Source organism: Ursus arctos, unplaced genomic scaffold (assembly GCF_023065955.2).
Source record: "Ursus arctos isolate Adak ecotype North America unplaced genomic scaffold, UrsArc2.0 scaffold_31, whole genome shotgun sequence".
Taxonomy (NCBI): domain Eukaryota; kingdom Metazoa; phylum Chordata; class Mammalia; order Carnivora; family Ursidae; genus Ursus; species Ursus arctos.
The window spans coordinates 7,846,058-7,863,037 of NW_026622997.1; the positions used below are offsets into that span (position 1 = coordinate 7,846,058).

The following is a 16,980-nucleotide window of genomic DNA, read 5'->3' on the forward strand; positions in this document are numbered from 1 at the left end:
AATTTTAATCTTTACAAAGGATCAACTTTTTCTTGATTTCTACTTTTGTATATTTGTTTATTTCAATGATTTATTCTCTTATATGTATTAGAACCTTACTATATTTTCTTTAATTTGCAGTTGTATTCTTCAGATTTTTGAGGTGAAAACTCAAATAACTGATTTTCAACCTTTCTTATTTTATAATGCATTCATTTAGAGCCCAAAATACCCCCTTAAAACACTGACTTGTCTTCATCACACACACACACACACACACACACAAATGATGTACATATTTTTATTATTATTTAGTTCAAAACATTCTGTAATTTTTTAAAAGATTTTTTTTTATTTGTTAGAAAGAGAGAGAGAGCACAAGCAGGGGGAGTGGCAGGCACAGGGAGAAGCAGGCTCCCCACTGAGCAAGGAGCCCAAAGTGGAACTCAATTCCAGGACCCTGGGATCATGACCTGGGCCAAAGGCAGACACTTAACTGAGCCACCCAGGCATCCCTCTGTTATTTTAATATTTTCTTGGTCCATTAGCTATTTAGAATTGTGATGCTTAATTTCTGAGTATTTGGGGACTTTCTGGTTATCTTTCTGTTATTGGTATCTAGTTTAATTTTACTGTAGCCAGATAACATATCCACATGCCTTCAATCCTTAGAAATTTGAGATTGCTTTATTGTGCAGGATATTGTCTGTTTTGGTAAATGTTTCATGTGTACTTAGAAGAATGAATATTCTGCAGTTGTTGAATTTAGTTTTCTATATATGTCAATTGGGTCAGTTTGTTTTGGTTATTCAAATATTTCTGTATTTTTACTGATTTTTTGGTCTGCCTTTTCTATCCATTACTGACAGAAGTTTGTTAAAATATTCAACTATTATTTTAGGTCTATTTCTTATTTTTTTCTGTTAATATCTTTTTATGTTATAAGGCACATACAAATTTAGAATTATGATCTATTCTCATCAAATTGACTATTTTATTGTTACACAACAACTTTTCCTTTAAATTCTATTTGGCCTGCTATTAGAATAGTTATGCCTACTTTTTTCTAGTTGGTGTTTACATTATATATCTTTTCTATTACTCTACTTTCAGACTTTCGGTCCATATATTTAAAATGTGACTCTTTTAAACAACGTATAATTGGGTTTTGTAGTTTGCTTCACATTACACTTTTAATTGGAGTGTTTAAACTGTTTACACAAAATACTATTACTGACATAATTGAATTTAAGTCTACCACATTGCTCTTTGCCATCTATTTGTCCCATCTGTCTTTATTCCTTTATTTCTCATTCCTCATCTCATTTCGGATTCCTCAAAAGTTTTATATTATTGTATTTCTACCATATTAGCTTTTTACTTATACATTCTTGTATTAATCTCATAGCAATTAAACTACTTATTTTGCAGTATGTCTACCAGAAATTAGTATTTAACCACGTCACAAACAATGCTAGAAACGAAAAACAGTTTAATTCTATTTTCTCAACTCTAACCTTTTTGTACTAGTTATCACATATTTCATTTCTACCTAGGTTTTAAAGCCAACAAGTCATCATCATCATAATTGTTTTAAACATTCAATATTTATTTATATTTATCCACATATATTTACCCTTTCCAGTGTGCTTTTTTACTTCCTGTCATTCTGTGCTCTCTTTGAGAGAATTTTCTTTCAGCCTATAGAAACTCCTTTAGTATTTCTTGTAATGCAGCTCTCTGGCAATAAATCCTCTAAGCTCTAGTTGTCTGAAATGCGTATTTTCTTTCATTTTTGAATGACATTTTACCTAGCTACAGAATTTTAGGTTGGAATCGAAGCATTTTTTTTTCCTATCAACATATTAGAGGACAATTCATTGGCTTCAATCTCTGCTGAAAAATCAGCCATCTGTATTCCTATTACCGTCTTAAATGTAATATGTCTTTTCCCTCTGGCTATTTTTAAGATTTTCTTTTTGCTTTTAAGTTGGTACAGCCACTCTGGAAAACAGTGTGGAGGTCCCTTAAAAAGTTAAAAATTGAGCTACCCTATGATCCAGCCATTGCACTACTGGGGGTTTACCCCAAAGATACAGACGTAGTGAAGAGAAGGGCCATATGCACCCCAATGTTCATAGCAGCAATGTCCACAATAGCTAAATCGTGGAAGGAGCCGAGATGCCCTTCAACAGATGACTGGATTAAGAAGTTGTGGTCCATATATACAATGGAATATTACTCAGCAATCAGAAAGAACAAATTCTCAACATTTGCTGCAACATGGACGGCACTGGAGGAGATAATGCTAAGTGAAATAAGTCAAGCAGAGAAAGACAACTATGATTTCTCTCATCTATGGAACATAAGAACTAGGATGATCGGTAGGGGAAGAAAGGGATAAAGAAAGGGGGGGTAATCAGAAGAGGGAATGAAACATGAGAGACTATGGATTATGAGAAACAAACTGAGGGCTTCAGAGGGAAGGGGGGTGGGGGAATGGGATAGACTGGTGATGGGTAGTAAGGAGGGCACGTATTGCATGGTGCACTGGGTGTTATACGCAACTAATGAATCATCAAGCTTTACATCGGAAACCGGGGATGTACTGTATGGTGACTAACATAATATAATAAAAAATCATTAAAAAAAAAGATTTTCTTTTTGCTTTTATTTTCAGCCAACTTTTCTGTGTCTAGATGTGGTTTTCTTTGTATTTATCCTGTACGGGTTTACAAAGTTCTTTGAATGTGTTGTTTAATGCTTGACAATTAAATTTGGAACATTTTTGGTCAGTAATTTTTCATATATTTCTCTTATCCCATTCTCTCTCTAGTATTTCAATAGCATAAATATTTGACATTTTTGTCGTGTTCCATATATCTCTTGTATCTCCCCCCCCCCCCCATTTCCATTTATTTTCACTTCTGTTTTTCACTCTGGATATTTTTACTGTCTTCTCTTCCACTTCCCTAATCCTTTGCTCCTATCTGATATTGATCCCATCCATTTGATTTTTTTTAGATTTTATTTTTAGAGACAGAGAGCATGAGCAGGAGGGACAGAGGAAGGGGGAGAGAGAATCCCAAGCAGACTCAGCACTGAGCACAGAGCCCGATGAGGGGCTCGATCTTATGACCCTGAGATCATGACCTTAGCCCAAACCAAGAGTTGGACACTTAACTGACTGCACTACCCGGGCAGCCCTATCCATCCATTTGATTTATCTACAAATATAGTATTTTTCAGGTTCAAGGATCTCCATTTGGCTTTCTTTTAGACAGCTTTCAGATTTTGGGTGAGATTCTTCATCTTTTCATCAATGTTTAAAATATTCCTCGTAATTATTTTTTAAAGACTTTATTTGAGAGAGAAAGAGCGCACAAGCAGGGAGAGTGGCAGGCAGAGGGAGAGGGAGAAGCAGTCTCCCCCTAACAGGGAGCCTGATGCGGGGCTCAATTCCAGGACCTTGGGATCATGCCCTGAGCCGAAGGCAGATGCATAACTGACTGACCACCCAGGTGCTTCTCATCATAATTATTTTAGCTCCTATCTGATTATTCAATATCTGAATCACCAGTGATGCCATTTCTCTTGTGTTTTCCTCCTGTTTTTTTTTAAAGTTCTATTATTTTTAAGCATGTTTCACACCTTTTTATTGGATGCCAGATATTATGAAGAAGTGCAGAAGTACAGAATAGTGTTACCTACCTTCAAAAAGTGTTCTCTGGCAAGCATATAGTATACCAGCAAATTACCATGGTCCTGTTTAGATGGGTTAAAGCTGTGCTTTGTTAGAGCCAGATTATTTCAACTTTGACCTTATTCTTGGGTCATGTTCTTACTTCAAGGTAACTGTTATAGAGTGAATTGTATGTTCCCCACCCCAAATTCATATATTGAAGGCTTAACCCCCAATCTAATGGTATTTAGAGATGGGGACTTTGGGAGGTAATTAGGTTTAGATGAGGTCATGAGGATGGAACGTTCATGTGTGCCTTTGTAAGAAGAGACACCATAGAGCTTGCTTTCTCTCCACAAGTGCACAAAGAAGAGGGCATGCAAACACATAGCAAGATGGTGGCCACTAACAAGGCAGGAAGGGAGATCTTTACCAGAAACTGACCATGCTGGCATCCTCATCTCAGACTTCCAGCCTCCAGAACAGTGAGAAAATAAATGCAATATTGTTTTAGCTTCCCAGTCTATGGTATTTTGTGTTAGCATTCTGGGCAGGCTAAGGCAAGTATGGTCCTGACTCCTAGGGCCTGTCCCTTCTATGATAAATTAATGGAAAGCCTAGTGTGTTTTCCAAGGCCCAGTCAGCTTGGCAGGACTTGAACTCTAACCTCTATCTCCCTAGCACTATGAAGCTGCTGAAAACCCTGCTCAGCTTTTAGCCTCTGGTCTGCTCTTGCCTGCTGGGTTTCTTGGAGTCTGTCCCTACGTATGCATAGTTTAGTCATCAGCCAATCACTGGAGTGCAATATCAATGGATAATTTTGGGGTCACTTCTTTATCGTTCCCTCCTGAGATTTTGCTCTTCAAGTTCCAAACTCTGACAACCTCAGTGAGACTGCTACTTTCTGCTTAGGTTCTATTATCGCTTGCATAGAATTAGATACACCCCCAGAGAAAAAGCAAGGAAATTACCTCTCCAATGCCTTAAGTCATTTTACATATTTTGTCCATTTTCCATTATTGTTTTCAATGGAAGGACTCATTCTGAACGTTCTGTGAAGACCAGAATAGGAAGTTCCGTGGAGACCAGAATACTCGTATTTTAAGATTCAACCTAAATGTGACTTCCTTTGTGAAGTTTTTCCTGATTCTTTTGCTCTAGAATTATCTCAGGTGGAACTTTTTCTGTTGCCACAGAACGTGGCACATACCTAGATAATGTTTATGGAACAATTGCCTCTCTAAGGGACTCCCCTATCAATTTCATTCTGTTTACTGAAAAATTCCTTTAAAGACCTTATTGTATTCACAGTGTCTCATTTTTCTCCCCATCTCCTCCAACTTTTCCTTGAATGTACTCCAAACTTGCTTTTGCTCCCACCATACCACTAACACTTATATTATTGTGGTCAGTGACAATTTCCATGTTATCAAATCCAATGGTGAATTCTCAGGCCACATCTTACTTATTTGCAGCAACTGGCACAACTGATCACTCTTAAGGATGCCCCCCTGACCTGGTTTTCAAACCCTACCTTCCTAGTGGCTCCTCTTCATCTCAAGCTCTAAACATTGCAGAGCCTCAGGGCCTATTCCCCAGACCTCTCCTCTTTTCTGTCAACATTCCCTCCCTTGAAGATCTTGCCTCTTAATTTTAGATACCATCCATGTGTTGATTATCCTAATTTCTATTTCCTACCTGGACTTCTTCCCTGAACTCCATACTCACATATCCATCTGCCTACTTGACATCTTCACCTGGGCATTTAATAGACCTCTCAAATTTTAACATGCTCAAACAGAGCTCCCGATATTTCCACCAACCTGCTGTTGTCACTACTCTTTCTCTTCTCCATCAGCAACTCTGTCCTTCCAATTACACTCAGGACACAAAACTTCTGGTTTCCTCCTCATTTCCCACACCCTGTTTCTGATCTCCAAGACAATCTTCACTTCCACCTTCATATTTTATCTAGAATCTGACAATTCTTTGCTATCTCCATTGCTATCATTCTCATTCAAGCCATCCTTATCCTTTCAACATTACTGTAATAACCTTCAAACTTGTCTTTCTACTTGTTCTTGTTCTATTTTTTAAAAGATTTATTTATTTCTTTGAGAGAGAGAACAAGTAAGCAAGCAGGGGGAGGGGCAGAGGGGAGAGAATCTCAAGAAAACTCCATGCTGAGCATGGAGCCTGATGCGGGGCTTGATCTCACAATCCTGAGATCATGACCTGAGCCCAAATCGAGTCAGACTCTTGGGGCACCTTTGTGGCTCAGTTGGTTAAGCTGCTGACTCTTGATTTCAGCTCAGGTGCTGATCTCAGGGTTGTGAGAGCAAGCCCTGCTTCGGGTGCCACACTCAGCGGGGAGTCTACTTGAGATTCTCTCTCCTTCTCCCTCTACCCCTCCCCACCCCACATGCTCTTGCTCTAAAATAGATACATAAATCTTAAAAAAAAAAAAAAAGGCTCAGATGTTTAACCAACTGAACCATCCAGGTGCCCCTGTTCTTGTTCCTTTTAGTGTATTTTCAACTCAGCATAAAAAATGACCCCATTATAATTTAGAGCATGCTTCTCTTCTGCACAAAACCCTTCAATGACTCCATAATTCAGAGTAAAAGGCAAACTTCTTTAAATCACCTACAGAGCCTCACTTTGTCTCCCCTGCTCCCTAACTTTTCTGACCTCATCCTCTATTTCTACTTTTTATTTTGTTCCTTTTCAGGCACCTCCTTGCCATGTGCCCATCTCTGAGCCTTTGTCCTTGCTTTTCCCTAAAATATCCTCATGGCTTCTTCCCTCACTTCCTTTAGTTATTTACTCAAATATCACCTTTGCACCTGGCCATCCATCTAATACCATGATCCACTCCCCATACATACATGCACATCTCCAATCCAACTTTGGTGCTCTTTTTTCTCTCTTAGCACTTACCACTAACATACTACATAGTTTCCTCATTCATTCATCTCCCCCACTACCATGTAAGCTCCACAAGGGTAGATATTTTTGATTTATTCACAACTGAGTCTTTAGTGTTTGCAAAAGGTGCTCTGTAAATATTTATTGAACGAATGAATGCCTTTTTGTATCACTTGTATCTACCATAAGATATTCTTATATCTAGTACCTGCTTAGCATACATTAGTCAGAAATGTTTGTTGAATGAATAGGGACCCCTTTCATCTTTTTTATAGGTATTTTAAAAATAAACAAGTTTTTTTTAAACAGTTTTAGTTTCAAAGCAAAATTAAGTGGAAAGAGCAGAATGCTCTTGCGTATTTTACCTCCCCCCGACCCAAAAGACACAGACTATCCTGCCATCAACATTCTGCACCAGTGTGGCATATGTGTTAATAATCAATCAACCAACACTGACAACAGTTTCATGCAAAGTTCATAGTTCACATCTGGTTTCACTCTTTTTGTTGTGCTTTTGTGGGTTTTGATAATATATAATGTATTCACCATCGTAGCATTATACAGAATAGTTTTGCTGCCCTAAAAATCCTGTGCTCCACCTCCCTGCAAACCTGACAATCCCTGATTTTTATTTTTACTGCCTCTATATTTTTGCCTTCTCCAGAATGTCATATAGTTGGAATCATGTATCATGTAGCTTTTTCAGATTAGCTTTCACCTAGAAATAATCATTTAAGCTTCCTTCATGCCTTTTCATGGCCTGATGGCTTTTTTTTTTTTAAGTGACTAATATTCCATTGTATGGATGGACAACTATTTTGCATATTCGCCTACTGAAGAACATCTTGGTTGACTTCCAAGTTTTATCAATTAGGAATAAATGTGCTATAAACATTCATGTCAGATTTTTGTGTAGATATAAGCTTTCAACTTACTTGGGTAAATACCAAGGCATGTGGTTTCTGGACCATATGATATAATAAGATTATTTTCAGCTTTTAATGCCCAACTCTCTTCCAAAGTGGATGTACCAATCTGCACTCACACCAACAATGAATGAGAATTCCTCTTGCTCCACATCCTCACCAACATGTATCATCAGTGTTTTAGATTTTAGCCATTCTAATAGGTATGTAGTAGTATCTTGTTTCAAATTTACAATTCCCTAATGACCTATAATACTAAGCACCTTTTCATGTGTTTGTCATCTATATGGTGAGGTGTCTGTTCAGATCTGTTGCCCATTTTCTAATTGGGTTGCTCCTTTTTTTATTGTTGAATTTTTAGTATATTTTGGATAACAATCTTTTATCAGATGTCTTGCAAATATTTTCTCCCAGCTTGTGGCTTCTTATTCTCTTGAAGCATACATTTGACCCTGAATACAAGGGTTAGAGGCACCCATCCCCACACAGTTGAAAACTGACATATAACTTCTGACTCCCCAAAAAACTTTATTAAAAGGCTATTGTTGACTGGAAGTCTTACACTAACAGTCAATTTAACACATATTTTATGTCATATATATATATACACACACACACGCATATATATATACTGTATTCTAACAAACTACAGAAATGCAAATGTTCAAAATATCATGAGGAAAATACATTTACAGTACTCTACTGTATTTACCGAAAATATCCACCTATAAGTGGTCCCGTGCAGTTCAAATCCCTGATGTTCAGTGGTCAAGTGTGTATCTTTCAACAGTATGTAATCATGCTATGTATAGTTTGCTTTCTAATATAACACTATGGCATTTCCCATTTTGCTTGAGACTTCCCAGTCACCATTCTAAAGGGCTGCATCAAATCGCATTTCTTCCTCCACAGCTCCACCGAGCGGATTTTAGTATGCCCATTTCACAGGTGAAGGGAGATAAGAGGATGGTAATTTGCCTAAGGTTGCAGGGTTGATAACGCAGAGAGCTCACAGTGGAAGTTGGGGGGAGTGGTGGAATCTACCAGTGCTTACCCCGAGGCCAAGCTGCTTCTCCCCAGCGGCGGCGTTTTCTAGGACGAGGTAACATATCCTCTTTTGGCCTCCCAGCTGACTTTAAAACAAAGTAAAGCCATGATCCTCTGGGTGACATCTCCGGAATTTAAAATCTGGGTGCAAGGCCCGGTTGGCCGCGGGGCAGGCGCTCTCCTCCTACCGGATTCCGGAGCCCGCGGAGGCGGAGCGAGCAGTCCACGCCCTCTCCCCGGCCCCAGCACCCTCACTCGATACCCAGAGGGCGCGGACATCGGACCGAGCCTCCCGGAGCGCGGCGGTCCTGGCGGGCCCACATCTGCAGGTGCGCCAGCCCGCCATCCCGCCATCCCGCCGCAAGGAGGGAGCCCGGGCCGCGCGGCCGGACGCGCACTGACCAGCGGGGCCCACAGAGCCGGGCGCGGAGAGCGCGCAGAGGAGCTGCCACTCTGTGGCTGTGCCTCCCCGAGCCCGACGAGCTCTGTGCCCGGAGACCCCCGCGGCAGGCTCGGGCGTCCGCCCCCTGCCTGTCCTGGCGAGGCTGTCGCGGCGTCGGAGTAATTTCGGACTCTCCCACCGCTGCTTGTTTCCTTCCTTACCCAGGCCTCGGGGAGTTTGCCGCGGAAACGAAAGTAAATAACTGGGTGCGTCTGCGCGGAGGCAGCGGCTACCACATCCAGGTTCGCCAGGGACCAGCTTCCAGGCAGGGGTGGGGTTTCCTGATTAGGCGGGCGGGCGGTGGGCGGGGACGGCGTTCACCGGAAGTCTAGCAGTGACTGGGCCTTTCGGTTGGTGGGCGGGGCTCGCGGCGGTGGGGAAGTTGAGCTGTGGGAAAGGCGTCGGTATTCCCGGAAGTAGGGCGGCAGGCTGGGCGCATGGAATTTCGCTGAGTCCGCTGCGGGACTGTCAAAATCCCAGCTGCGCTCCTTTCTCACCAGATGTTTCTCACCAGGTGTTAACTCCGTCCGAGGGCGCAGACCTACCCTCGGGCCAGGAGGACGGTGTGGCGTTGTTTCGTAGCAATGATGAGTTTTATTGCAGTATCATTAAGATAACGGTGGCGCAAGCTCTTGCCATAATAGGATTATGTACTGGTCCTGGGCTGGGACTGCTTACCAAGCCTTTGAAAGGGCTTTTACTCTTGCCCTTGGGGCCTCGCGCGCGCGGGTCGCAGAGGGAAAGCATTTGCAAAGCATTTCCGCATAATCTTAATGTGAGCTGGCAAATGGAAGAGTCCACTGCCACAGCGATAGAAGGGATGCATGTCATAACAATAGGAGACGTCTTAGGTAGTCAGTGGCGTTTGCTTTTCCGAAGTACTGAAGAATCTCGTCAGGGTTTGAGGAGGTTAAGCTACATCCTCCTTTCCTAACATTTGACAAAACCCCACGGATGAAGAGCGGAGGCGGTTATTTCTTTGTCTCTTGCTAATCATTTGGCTCTTCCTCGCCCTAAGCTCTTTTTTATCTTGGACAAAGCCCGAGACTGTTACATTCAACCAACTTTTCAGAAGTCCTTTGGTCTTTAGACTATATTAATTCTTCCCTTGAATTACACCTGAGGAAATCGAGGCACAAGTAACCTTTGGAACGTAGAGTGACTTAGTCGTTGAGCTGCATTTTGTAAACACCAGGTAGGTGCCAGAGGAAGGAGGAAATTATAGTCGATTAAAAATGTGGGAAACTGCAGCTCTTCTAAACACAAAAAGTGAAGACTAAGTTTGTTTAATATTTAGGGTGTATCAGGCGCCTGAGTGGCTCCGCCGGTTGAGTCTCTGCCCTTGGCTCTGGTCATGATCCCAGAGTCCTGAGACCCAGTCCTGCACAGGGCTCCCTGCTCAGCGGGAAGTCTGCTTCTCCCTCTGCCCCTCCCCCCTGCTCATGTGCGCTCTCTCTCTCAAAAAAATGAATAAAATATTTAAAAAAATAAATAAAACTTAGGGTGTATCATTACAGTTGTTGCCAATAAAACAGTAATAATGATTAACTTTAATTTTCATTTTCCTCTTCACTATATTGAGGCACAAAGATATGTTGCGCTTTTTGGGGGGGCGGATAGGAGCAGAGGGAGGGAGGATCTTAAGCAGGCCCCACGTCTAGTGGAGCCCCATGCAGGGCTCATTCTCACAACCCTGAGATCATGACCTGAGCCAAAGAGTCAGGCCGCCAACCAACTCAGTCACCCAGGCTCCCCCAATATGTTGCACTTTTAAGAATGTAAATATTGGGGCGCCTGGGTGGCTCAGTCGTTAAGCGTCTGCCTTCGGCTCAGTGGTATCGAGCTCCACATCAGGCTCCTCCGCTGGGAGCCTGCCTCTTCCTCTCCCACTCCCCTTGCTTGTGTTCCCTCTCTCCCTGGCTGTCTCTCTCTGTCAAATAAATAAATAAAATCTTAAAATAAATAAATAAATAAAAATAAGTTTTAAAAAATGTAAATATTAATGAGAATCAAGAAAAATTCCTAAAATATCAACTTCCAAAATGGCAAACTACTATTTGGTGCTTATTAATCCATAATATGTTAATACCACCAATAGGATCTGGAATTTGAAAAAATATATATAGGTTCCCATGCTTTGGTTGTATGTTATACTCTGGCAAAAATGATTGACTGCATTAACCTGTAAAATACTGATTTTGAACCACATATTTTGTTATGTTTTTAGAATTTAGTCTGTGCATTCCCCATGTTTCTGACTGTAGCTTATTCATTTAATATAGGTGAGCAAGGCTGTAAGGTTGAGTCTTTGAACGTGATTTTAACAAGGATTATAGTTTGCTATCAAGAGAAGTTGCATGTGTTAGTGACTTGATAGTGGAAGTTTGAATGAAAAACAAAGGTTCAGTGCCAGGATCTGCCACTTTAGGTGAATCATTTAATTACAGATTTTAGTTTCTTTATTTCTAAATTGGAATGATAAGAATAAAACTTACTTCATGGGGTCATAATGTGTTAATGTATATGATAATGCCTGGTTGAACTCCTCCAGTCCTGTCCTTCGCTCTTCCTTTGGTTCTTCCTTACTCGGAGCTCTTGTTTATTTGGGGCAAAGCATTAAGCCATTATAATCAAAGAACCTTCGAGAAGTCCACATTGGATACTTGAAGTAAAATCAGAGTTCTATCAGCAGGGGAAAGGAAGGCGATGACAGGTAGGCAACTGATGTTTTCTGATTCTTGATGTATGATCATCATTGAAAAATTTAAAAAAATAGTCTTCTATCACTGAAAGGTAAGTATGAATATTTTTAAAGTTGTTTTAAAACTTTTTTAAATTAAAGTGTAACATAATCAGGGGCGCCTGGGTGGCACAGCGGTTAAGCGTCTGCCTTTGGCTCAGGGAGTGATCCCGGTGTTGTGGGATCGAGCCCCACATCAGGCTCCTCCGCTATGAGCCTGCTTCTTCCTCTCCCACTCCCCCTGCTTGTGTTCCCTCTCTCACTGGCTGTCTCTATCTCTGTTGAATAAATAAATAAAATCTTTAAAAAAAAAAAAGTGTAACATAATCAATGGGTAATGCACTTTTCATAGTTGTACAGCTTTATGAGGTATCACAAAATGAACATTACCCAGGTTAAGAAATAGAACATTGCCATCATCCCTGAAGCCTCTTGTGCCTCTGTCTTCTCATTCACTATCTCTTGTCTTCTATCTTATAGTAACCACTATCCTACCTGTTAATATCAGAAATTAATTCTGCCTTTGTTCGTGGTATTATTATTTATTATTTATTTGTATTTCCCCTAGTTTTATTGAGGTATAATTGACAAACAAAATTGAATATAGATGTGAGTATTTTGATATGTAGACTTACCCTTCCTTAGAAGAAATTTTAGGAATTTATGAAATTTCTTGAAATTTTCGATTAATTTCAGTGGACAAAATTGGCTTTCCTGAGTCCCTGAATTAACATCTGTTTATGCAAAAAACATTAAGAAATCCCATTAAAATGGACACGATTACATTATTAGTTGAAATTAGTTATCATAAGATGATATAAGAGGGCAGTGTGCTTTCATTAATTACTCTGTAACGTGGCTTTATAGTGTTGTTTTCTGCCTGTCTACATTCAGTGTTTTTGTGACTGTTGGGTATCTAAACCACTCACAAGACCTTCCTAAGATATTCAGTGCTTATAAAGTTGAATTGTTCATGGGGAAAAAAAGGAGCAAAAGCAGTAAAAGCAAACGAAATCACTGGGAACCATGCAGGAGTAGCGTAAGATAAAGGTCAGACTAATCCAACAAACTGCCGGACTGAGAGCAGAACTGACTTGGGTCAGGAGCCAACTTCACAAAGTGCAGTGGAATCACCAGGAGGCCTCGTTCCTTGAGGTCCATCATGCTGACGGGAGGCACTGCAAATCCTGGTTGGTCCTGGCAAATTCCAGGAGACAAGACCTTGGCTGAAGGAGAGAGAGCAAGTAGAACTCCTCAAAAAAAAGTTGAAATCTTTAACTCGGATGGCATATTTTACAGTTAATAATGCCTTCCTATTTCTTTACACTGTCTGTGAACCTTTTTTAAAAGGTCATACACAGTAGTATTTTAGAAAACTTCTAGATGTAATTCAGAGTATGGATGGGCTGTGACTTATTCTCTCTTCTGTGTATGTAAATTGTTTTTGTATGTTTTTGCTGTTCTGTGTAATGTTGCCAGGACTGTTGTAGTAAATAATCTGTCTCAGCATCTCTGATTTGATTAAAGAAATACTGAGTGAAGTAATTATTGTCTTTAAGAAATAAGTTTTATTATAAATGTAATTTATGCTTATTTTAGGAAATTTTGAAAATGTAAAAGTGTACAGAAGAAAGTAAAAATCACTGTACTATCCAAATATAGTCCTTGCTAACATATTGGTGTCTTCTGTCTTTTTTTTTTTTCTGTGTGTGTATCTATATGTATATATAGCCATCTACCTGTAAATATATTTTTTATTTTTACCTATAATTTTGAATGGTTAGATGACATTCCATCTTTGAATGTCCCGTAATTCATTTAACTGTACCTTTATTTTTGGGCAACTAAGTATTTCTTTTTAAAAAATAATTATACGTTTAATGACCAACTAGGACACATGGAGTCTTCATGGTTTCCTATATATAATATCATGTCTTCTGCAAATAGAAACAGCTTAGCTTTTTTCTTTCCAATTTGGATACCTTTTATTTCTTTTTCTTGCCTAATTGCTCTGGCTAGGACTTCCAACATTATGTTGAGTACAAATGGCAAGAACAGGCATCCTGCCATATGTCCGGTTTTGTCCTAGGCACTACAGACAGTGTACAACATAGTTTCCTGCCTCCTGTGTGATTAATTAGAAATAGTTCTCAAATTACAGCTATCTTAACTGTTTCAAGGGAGAAATAAAGGGTGCTATGAAAATGTCTAACGGGAAAACCTAGGATGGCTTCCTTGAGGAAATGACATTTCATTGAGACCTGAAGGATGATGAGGATGGGTCAGGAGGACTGTTTCCTCAGACGGTTGTAGGGAAGAGTGGAACAAATTACTCTATCTCCCCCCACTCTGCCATTCTCACAAGAGTGGATCAGTAGAGAACTGCTGAGCAAAGGATCCCTGCTGCACACTGGCATTCTCAAAGTCCATTGAAATGGGAGAAATGTGGATAAATGTGCAGCTGGTCCAACCATAGCCAGAACCATTAAGCAAGCAACAAATCTGTTTTCCTTTTGGAAATGAGGAAATTGAGGCTTGTAAAGTTACACAAGTCATGGGGCTAACAAATTACAGAGCTAGAGTTCATATCCAAAAGAGAAAGGCCTGTCCTCTTCGACAGTAATACGATGCTGCTATCTCTCCTTCAATGCCTGCCTCAGAACCATCACCACCCTCTGCTTCTCATCTTCAAGCCCTTTATCTGGGCCTCCCCCACCCCCTGTCTACCCCATACATAGATGTGCTTCTTTCTAGAGGGTGATTCCTCTTGTTTGACAATGTCTCATGTTACAGAAATATGGTCCATAGTGTTGTCTACTGTGCTGATATGTGAGCTTTGTTGGAGTGACATGGTCTGCCCACAGCCTTTGTACAAGGTGCAGGTGGTATCCTGAGCCAGAGTGCCACAGGCCACAACACAAGACCACTATCAGGCCATGCATTTTCAGAAATCCCTCAGGTACTTTTCTTTTTAAACTTCCTGCCTCACATTATTTTATTATGAAAAATTTCAAAGTGAAAAGTTCAAAAGATTTTATCATACTCAATAGTGAAAAGCTAAAGGCTTTTTCTCTAAGATCAGGAACAGGACAAGGATGCCCACTCTTGCCACTTTTATTCAACATAATATTGGGAGTCGGGGTGCCTGGGTGTCTCAGTCAGTTAAGCGTCTGCCTTTGGCTCAGGTGGTGATCCCAGAGTTCTGGGGTCAAGCCCCGCATGGGGCTCCCTGCTCAGTGGGGAGTCTGCTTCGCCCTCTCCCTCGCCTGCTGCACCCCTTACTTGTACTCTCTCTCTCTCTCTCTCTGTCAAATAAATAAATAAAATCTTTTAAAAAATGTTTAAAAAAACCATAATATTGGAAGTCATAGCCACAACAGTTAGGCAAGAAAAAGAAATAAAAGGCATCCAGATTGGAAAGAAAAAAGCAAAGCTGTCACTATTTGCAGAAGATATGATAATATATATAGGAAACCATGAAGATTCCATCAAAAAACTATTAGAATAAGTGATTTGGGTAATGTTAAAGGGTACAAAATCAATATACAAAAATCTGTTGTGTTTCTATACACTAATAATGTATAGAGAAATTAGGAAAATAGTTCTGTTTACAGTTGCATCAAAGGAAAAAAAAAGGGGGCCTAGGAATAAAGTTAGCTGAGGAGGTGAAAGATCTGTGTACTGAAAACTACAAGATACTAAGGAAAGAAATTGAAGAAGACACAAATAAGTGGAGAGATAGTCCATGCTTGTGGATTGGAAGAATTAATATTATTAAAATGTCCATACTACCCAAACCAATATACAGATTGAAAGCAATCTCTGTTAACATTCCAATGGCATTTTTCACAGAAATAGAACAGACAGTCCTAAAATATGTATGGAACCACAAAAGACCCTGAATCAGCAAAGCAATCTTGAGAAAGAAGAACAAAACTGGAGGCATCATACTCCCTGATTTCAGACTTTATTACAATGCTGTGGTAATTAAAATAGTGTGGTGTTGGCATGAAAAGAGACCCATAGATCAGCGGAACAGAATAGAGAGCCCAGAAATAAACTTACACGTGTGGTCATTTAATTTACGACAGATAAGCCAAGAATATGCAATGGGAAAAAGACAATCCGTTCAAGAAATAGTGTTGGGAAAATTGGACAGCCACATACAAAAGAATGAAACTGGACCACTATCTTACACCATACAAAGAAATTAATTCGAAATGGGTTAAAGACTTGAATGTAACATCTGAAACCATAGAACTTCTAGAAGAAACCACAGGCAGTAAGCTCCTTAACACAGGTGTTGGCAATGATTTTTTGAATCTGACACCAAAAATAAAAGCAACGAAAGGAAAAATAAACAAGTGGGACTACATCAAATGAAAAAGCTTCTTTGCAGTAAAGGACACCATCAACAAAATGAAAAGGCAACCTACTGAATGGGAGAAAATATTTGCAAATCATATATCTGTTAAGAGCTTAATATCCAAAATATATAAAGAACTCATACAACTTCATAGCAAAAAAAAAAAAAAAAATTCAACTAAAAAATTAGCAGAAGATCCAAATAGACATTTCTCCAAAGAAGACATACAGATGGCCAACAGACACATGAAAAGATGGTCAGCATCACTCATCATCAGGGAAATGCAAACAAAACCACAATGAGATAGAACGTCACATCTCTTAGAACTGCTGTTATCATACAGACAAGATAACAAGTGCTGGCAAGGATGTGGAGAAAAGGGAAACTGTATGGTGTTGGTGAGAATGTGAATTGTTTCAGCCACTGTGGAAACAGTATGAAGTTTCCTCAAAAAATTCTGAGTATTTACTCAAAGAAAACAAAAACACGAACTCAAAAAGACATACGCACTCCTATGTTCATAGCAGCATTAATTACAATAGCCAAGATATGGAAATATCTTAAAAGTCCATCAGTAGATGAATGAAGATGTGATTTATATATATATTATTCAGCTGTAAAAAAAGAAGGAAATCTTGCTATTTGTGACAACATAGATGGACCTTGAGGGCATTATGCTAAGTGAAATGTCAGAAAGACAAATACTGCATGATCTCACTTGTATGTGGAATCTTAAAAAAAAAAAAAGAAGCTCATACATCCAGGGAACAGATTGGGGGTTGCCAGAGGCAGGGGCTGGGAGGAATGGATGAAGGTGGTCAAAAAGTTTTAAAAAATTAAAAAATCACGAGCTACGAAAGGCAATGTAGT

The 16,980-nt window shown here is 39.8% G+C and overlaps 1 protein-coding gene across 10 annotated transcripts in view; it reads left to right on the forward strand.

The window, feature by feature from the left end:
• Window positions 1-7,220: 7,220 nt before the first annotated feature.
• Window positions 7,221-16,980, forward strand: part of RIPK1 (receptor interacting serine/threonine kinase 1) — a 40,986-nt gene continuing 31,226 nt past the window's right edge. For 2 of the 10 annotated variants that reach the window (XM_057304778.1, XM_048225665.2), the window contains exons 1-2: window positions 8,814-8,891; window positions 9,170-9,246. The gene's annotated coding sequence lies outside the window, so the exon portion shown is untranslated. Of the gene's footprint in view, window positions 9,247-16,980 lie in introns of all 10 variants that reach the window. The other 8 variants (XM_048225664.2, XM_057304776.1, XM_057304779.1 and 5 more) reach the window with 7 other exon arrangements.